The sequence below is a fragment of the Sapajus apella genome, unplaced genomic scaffold, assembly GCF_009761245.1.
Source record: "Sapajus apella isolate SASKATOON/1434 unplaced genomic scaffold, GSC_monkey_1.0 scaffold33, whole genome shotgun sequence".
Lineage (NCBI taxonomy): Eukaryota > Metazoa > Chordata > Mammalia > Primates > Cebidae > Sapajus > Sapajus apella.
Genome location: NW_022436973.1, coordinates 371,928 through 379,930, shown reverse-complemented (window position 1 = coordinate 379,930; position 8,003 = coordinate 371,928).

The window sequence follows — 8,003 nt, the reverse complement described above, 5'->3', positions numbered from 1 at the left end:
AGGGGAGATGGGGCAGATCCCAAAGGGAACATGAGGCCTTGAAGAGACAGGTTTCTACACTATCTTCAGGCCAGTGGGGCAGTGGTAACTGCAGACTTGGCGGACTTAGGGGAATCTCCAGATTCAGGATTTGGGGTGCATGAACCCAGACATTCCTGTCTCATGTGTCATGGTCTCATTCTTTCCCAACCAGGGTTCTCATTGTGACATAGCAAGGCAGGATCAAGATGAAAATCAAACTTCTGCCGCTCTCCTGATGAAGCCCTTGGTCTGAGCCTCAGCTTTCTCTGCCCTCAGATTTCCCTTCCTAGTTACCAAGAAGGACCTCTGTCTTTCACACTACACTGTTTTGGGGGACAGGGGGGAAATAAGGTCTCACTCTGTTGCCCAGACTGGAGTGCAGTAGTGCTATCGCGGCTCACCGCTGCCTCAAACTCCTGGGCTCAAGTGATCCTCCCACCTCAGCCTCCTAAGTTGCTGGAACTACAGTTATGCACCACCAAACCCAGCTCATCTTTTTTTTGTAGAGACAAGGGTCTTGCTGTGTTGCCCAGGCTGGTCCCAAACTCCTTGCCTCAAGTAGCCCTGCAGACTCAGCTTCCCAAAGCCCTGGGACCACAGGTGTGAGCCACCATGCCCACCACATTGTGCTTTTAATTGACTAATGAGCTTTCAGTCCTTCCTTATCTTTTTCCAATGTGTCAACTGGGCTGAGCGACAGCCATCCAATTTCTCTGAGTTTACAGGTACTATTTGACCAGTATTTCTCAAATGTCTGATACCTTCCTAGCGCTTTTCCTTCCACCAGAATATCATCCCAGCTTTCACACTTATACTGTTACCCTACAGCAAGGGCCATCTGTGCTTCACCTACCCCCAGGGATGGGGTCCTCGCTGCCAGCCAGGAGGTAGGTGGTCCACCTCCAAAAGCCTGCCTTAGTAGCTGCCTTCTCAGACTCCTCCTCATGCCCACTGTCCCAGTTTGGATTTCTCCAGAAGTGGACTCTGAGTTGGAGACGAGAGAACAGCATTCTTAGATAGTGATCTTGGGTCTGCCTCGGGACCCTGGTTATATTAGTTAATATCCACTGTTGTAAAATATTTATACATAGTAATTCAAATCCAATAGGAGTGTATTTCTCTTTATGCAAAGATAAAAGAGGTGTTTTGCATTCACAGATGGCTCTCTTCCAAGTGGTGACTGAGGGACCCAGGCTCCTTTTCTCTCGTGGCTAGAAACCATCTGTGACATGTGGCTTCCGGACCTCCATGATCCTCTGAATAGTGACAGTGGCATAAGCCTAGACAATCCGGTGGGAGGTCTCATGGGCCAGGCCTGGAAGTGGCACCAATCACTCTGTCTACATTTCATGGGCTAGAATGAGCTAGATGGCCACGCCTGCCTGCAAGAGTCTGGAAAACATCACTTCACTCCTCTTCCAAAAATGAAGAGGAAATGGGCTTGGTAAACAACCGGCCACTGTCTATAGCATTCAAGAAGTTGAAACTTTCCTCTCTGGTAGGAAACCAGAGGAGCACTGGGTATCTTGCTCTTAGCTCAGATCAGCCAGCCAAGCTACAGTCATTGAAGTCATTCCGTAACTCTTAGGTTTAAATCCTGGCTTCCCTCTTTGCACTGCAGACTCTCCATAGCCACAAGTCTTCTCTTAAGGTTCCCGCTAAAGCCTTCCCTACCCCGCCCATCACATACTCAAGCAGCAGCAACTACAAATAGCATATGTGAGACTTAGCACCATCAGCAGAGGAAGAAGACATAATGAATTTTGGCTCAAGAGCCAAGCAGCATCCTTGTCTCCAGGAGAAGCTACAATAGCTTATTTCTTCACTTCTTCAGTCTCTTACAGTAGCTGTGACAGTTTCTTACGCTTTTTTTTTTTGAGATCCAAACACTCCAAGTATCAGCAGTGGACAAGTTAATGAGAAATACAATTGTTGCTGTTAAAATAAAGAGCTGATCACGGTGAAATGTGAAGAAATTACTGCATTTATCGAGAGTTTGTCAGTTTAAGTGCAGGAAGCTAATGTTGGGGAAACAAAAATGGTCTTTGAACCAAGTGAATAATGCAGCTGCTTCTTTCTGCTATGTTTTATAACTATTATTAAATTAAATACACATACGTTCAAATGCCTCCAAGATAACGCATTGAAAATACCTTTTGGGAACAAGTCATACTTCCATTTTGAGATGCCAATTTGAGCCTACATTTTTAACTCCTTTTCCTCTGATCTGCCAATAGAAATGAACAAAGAAATATAGAGACTTAGTAAAAGGAATCTGTCTCCCTGCATGCTAGACAAAAAGGATGACTGCTCCCAACAAGCCAGAATCACTGTGGCATGTCTAGCAGACATAATGTAGGTGGCACCACACTGAGGAAAATACGGGCCCACTCATAACTAAAAATAAGTGAAGGAAAAACCCCATCCAGAAAGTAGGCAGGGTAGATCCCTGGTGGAACCAGAGTTCCTGTACAACCCACCAACCAAACTAAAAAAAAAATTTAGCGTCAGTGGCTATAGGTAAAGATGAGATGTGAGATGTTTGGCAAGGGGTAAAGCTTAACCTCTTATGGGTGCGGGTACAACAGGTCTAGAAGCAGCACAGTACACAGATGCTGTCAGGGCCCTGCCCGTGCCACCTCAGCACTTGTTTATTCCCATGCCAGCCTGACTTCCATCCTCTAGCACTGGCAAAGTTTTGCTCAAGGGCTCTCTCTGATCACCAACACCAGCTCCACTTGTGTGGGGCAAAGCAGAAGTCTCAAGGCCCTGGAAGCTGGGTGTGTAAATACCTCAGCTCCCTCACCTCCGAGGTGGGATCACTTTGAGCAGCATGCTCGACACTGACTCCCAGAGCTCCCTGGTGGGACTGAGTTGCAGTTGTGCTTGCTGCTAACTTGCTTGACTGTGTACTTTTTGTTGGGTGTCTTTCCTTCTCTGTCTCACTTCCTCACTCCCATGACCAGTGTGTCATAATATCTACTCTCAGATAAACTACTTGCACTTAAATTTTCATGTCAGGATCTGCTTCTGGGAAAACCCAAACTATGCAGGGAGCTATGCCCGAACCCTCCGAAGGTATGGGTGGTGGGTCAAATGAAGTGAAGCCATTGTCAGAGTGGGGATAGGATGGGCAGCACAGGCTTTTAGGGATGAGGGCCATTGTCTTAATGAAGGTCAAAGTGATCTGAACATAGGAGAGGATTCTCCCAGGTCGGGGAGCATCTCTTTAAATGTCTCCACTACACATACACACACACACACACACACACACACACACACACACACACACACACACACGGCGGGGGGAGGGAGAGAGAGAGAGAGAGAAAGAGAGAGAGAGAGAGAGAGAGAAGTAACCAGGCTCTATTTCTCTTTCTTTGAGGAACATTTGAACAGAGACTCTTATAATATTTGACAGAACCCATCTCAGCCTTGAGCAAACATGAGTCTCTCAAAGAATAAGAAAATAAAGAAAAATCACCTACTATAAGAAAATATTTGATGGTAAAAACAACAGCCCTATACTGCAAAGTCTCTACAAATATTTCCCTGTATATACATTTGAGAAAACTGTTGAAAATATCTCCTAAATATATTCAGAAGGATCCAAAAACACATTGCAAGATGTATAACATCAGAGGAAACTGGGTGAAGGGTGTATGGGAAGTCTCTGCAGTACCTTTGCACCTTTTTTGTAAAACTAAAATTATTTGAAAGTAAAACATAAACACAAGACAAGACTAAACAAAACAAAGCAAACATTGCCTCTGTGAAAGAAATGCTTTAAAATCAGGAAATACTTTTGGCAGGAAAAGCAAATGTGACAATCAAAATATCTAAATGAGTGAAGGCCAAACAATGGATTGGATACTGTCAAAACCCAAAGGACTCACTTTGGAAGATCAGCGTGAGTAATTTCCCCTAACTCAGAGGAAAAGGAGGAAAAGACTAAAACAATGAGAAAAGAGAGAAGAAATGGAAAATGGATCCTGGAGGCTCAGTAAGCCCCTGTGTGGAATTCTAAAAGGAATGAAAAGGACAGATGGAAGAGAAGCAATAATGGAAGAAATAACAGAAGGAAAAGTCCCTCAACTGTAAGAAATGGATCAGATCCCGAGGATGGTGAGCAAGTGCTGGCAGGAAAACCTGCAGAAAGTGGTGGCACGGACCGGCGCCAAAGCTCAGCCCCTGAGCCATGCCTGAGCCCCTTGGCATCTGCCCAGGTGAACATCACACAGAAGAGATGCAAAAAACACTGGCTTGCCTGCAGTTGCAATACAACAACCAAAGAGATGGAAAAGTCTCAGATTCCTGGCATTGCTGCTGGTGACCGGCACATTTGCATAGGTCAGGGACATCTGAGGAGTACACAGGAGAATCCTACGGAGCATCTCCGCACAGCTCTGGGAAATGAACAAAGCTGAGGCAGCCCTCAGGAGATTTTTTGGAGGTGGGGTGGGGATGGGATGGATGCAATGTTGTCTCTCACCCTTCCAGTTTCCTTGCCTTCCAATGTCTGCATTTTCCCCATCCCCACTCCATCACTCTCCCTATCCAGACAGAAAGCTTGGATGACTTTGGACATCATCCCATTATACCCCAGTCCTACTGGTCTCCAGATAATTACTTTTTAGGATTAGTGACTATCTCATATTTATCTGTTCCTCTACATCCCCAGAGCCTCAACCCAAGTCCAAGCTCTTAGATTATTTTAACACTATCTTATGTGGTCTTCATGCTTCCAGCCTCTGAAACTCAACCACCTACTGTGTACCAAGACTTGGACCAAACCGGATGTCACAAACTAAAATGCCCAAAGGCGATACAAATGAATGAGGCAAGGAGGTTTAACAATGGGAAGCAGTGGGGACTGTGGGAACTGGGGGGCACGACTAAAAGGAACAGCCACTACTCACCTGCAGCCCATTATTCCCCATGAAAGCCGTAACTCAGAGAAGCCCCTTTTTGTTTTTTGTTGTTGTTGTTGTTTTGAGATGGAGTCTCACTCTGTTGTCAGGCTGGAGTGCTGTGGCACAATCTCAGCTCACTGCAACCTCCAACTCCCTGGTTCAAGCGATTCTCCTGCCTCAGACTACCAAGTAGCTGGGACTAGAGGCCCATGCCACCATACCCAGCTAATTTTTGTATTTTTAATAGAGACGGGGTTTCACCATGTTGGCCAGGATGGTCTCAATCTCCTGACCTCGTGATCCGCCCACCTCAGGCTCCCAAAGTCCTGGAATTACAGGCATGAGCCACGACACCTGGCCGAGAAGCCCATTTTTTAAATGACCCAGATTTTTCCATTAAAAAAAACAAAAAAAACCCTGAAACTCAGACTTTTTTTTCTGAAACCTTTTCTCAAACCTTTAAAAATCTGGTTTTTAAAAGCTAGCAATTAATTCGATTTTTAAACACTCTGAGATATCCCTGTCTTCTTTGATCTCTAACATATTCATGACCCCTAGAACAGTGCTCAGGAAATAGTCCTGAAGCCTAAGTGTTGTACAGATGCAGTAAGACAAGCAGGATTTTGCATGCGTCTTCACCGAAACATCTTGATTAGTCCTCGCACGGTGGAGTGGGTATTATCATTCTTGCCTCAGAGTGGAGGAAAATGCACTCACAGAGGGGCAGAGGCTTGCCTAAAGTCACACAGGCAGTGCCAGTGCTGGGATTTAGGTTCAGGTCTCTCTGACCCCACCACACCACTCAGAAAAACAAGGGACTCTCCTCTGTCACTCTCAGCCTGTAGGTTCTTAGGCAAGCCATCCTCGACACTTCCCTGTCCCTCAAACCTACTTCTCTGAGCCTTCTCCAAGTTCCCTTTGTCTGGTTCCCTAAATATTTCTGTCACTAGCCCAATCCCATTATCTTCCCCTGAACTATGAAGTGGCCTCTTCTATATGGCCTCCCTGTCTCACTGCTGCCTCTTCCTTCATCATGGTCTCCAGAGTTTTACCAGGTATCATTCTGGCAGGAGGATGATACAAGACTTACAAGACTTTCGAGAGGGGAGAAGGCCAGGCTCCAAAGTCTGCTAGTTGAATTTCTTCCATATCTCATCTGACCCACCTCGCAACATCACTGTCCACCACTGTTCCCCCAAGCTTACACCATAACCAACCTCTTCAAACGTCTTTCTCATTCCGTACAAGCACTGTGTTTTTCACACCTCTTTGCCTTTGACTATGCTGTTCTCCCACAGTCATGCTTGTGCTTCTCTTCTCCTTTGAAGGACTCTTATTCATCCTTAAAGACCTGGCTTCAATGGACCCTTGCAAGAGAATTTTCCTGACTCTTCCAGAGTCATCCATAGCTTTCTCATGGCCTCCTAGGGCCCCACGATATTTCCAGCAAAACAGCACATCTCACCTGTGCCGCAGCCACTGCATCATGTGTCTGCCTCCTCAAATAGATGGTTCTCTCCTTGCCTTCTATATGACTGTCCCATGCCTAGCAGAGGCATAGATTTCAACACAGATTCAATAAATATGTTATAAATGATCAAATAGTTATAGCTTTGCCCTTTGCATTCACGTAGAAGGGAGGAACAAAATACGGTTTATAATTATCTCATTTAATTCTTTTAATAACCCTACAATTCTGTAATTACATTCATCTTACCAAGGAGGAAATGGACATTCAGAGAGATTAATATGCTCAAGATAGGGCAGCTAGTAAGGATTTAAATCCAGGAAGAACAGCTAATCGATGCTGGTCTTAATAGCTAGGTGGTGGGATGATCAGTGCAGCAAACCACAGAGGTGTATGGCACACGCTTACCTCTGTAACAAACCTGCACATCTTGCACATGCACCCCTGACCTTAACATAAAAGTTAAAAAAAAAAAAAAAGAATTTAAATCCAAATCTGTGAACCTCCAAAATCCCCATTTTGTTCACGACGCCATATTTCCCTTCCATGACAGCAACAGTCCTTTGACTATTCCCTGTGGAACATTCTTTTCATCTGGCTCAGCCACCTCAGTTCTTTCAGCCATTCCTGACATGTTACAGAGCCCTGTGCAACTTGAGCAGGTGAAGAAGTTCACCGTGGTTCATCTGCTGATTTGATTCTCACGTTTGATTACCACGGCTTCTCCAGGCAAATTCTGCTGATTGTAATGGGAATTTGAGGCAAAAATCGGGATGACTTTTTGCACCCTCATCTCACTCACCAAGAAGAAACATAAAAAATGCAAGTCTTCATGTCTATGTTCTTTAAAAATGAATGGCGGGATTAGCCTATTCTGTACATTTTATAGGATGCAGTTATACAATGTATGGTCTTTTGCGTCTTTTCAGGGTGCCGGGGAGAGGAGAATAAGAAATGACTGCTAACAGGTATATGGTTTCTTTCTGGAGCGATAAAAATGTTCTGAAATCAGACAGTGGCGATGGTTGCACAAGCTTGTGAATATACGAAAAGCCACTGGATTGTGCATTTTTTTATTATGGCTACAGATACATAACATAGAAGTTTCCATTTTAACCATTTTTCAGCGTACAGTTCTGTAGCACTCGGTACATTCATACTTCCATACAACCATTACCACCCGCATCTTCAGATCTTTCCTCCCTGAATTAGTCAGGGTTCTCCATAGAAACAGAACCAGTAGGACGTGTGTATGTGCGCAGATAGTCACGTGTCACTTAACAGCGAGAACACATTCTGAGAAATGCATCATTAGGCAAAGTTCGTCATTGTGCAAACTTCATAGCATGTGCTCACACAAACCTAGATGGCATAGCCTCCTACACACCTATGCTATGTGTGGCCAGTTGCTCCTGGGCTACAGTCAGAGCTACATCATGTCACTGTACTGAATACTACAGGCCACTGTAACAGAATGGTAAGTATTTGTATATCTAAACATACCTAAGCCTAGAAGAGATACAGTAAAAATACAGTAGAAAAGATTTTTTTTTAAATAGCACACCTGTGTAGGACACTCACCCTGAATGGAGCTTGCAGGC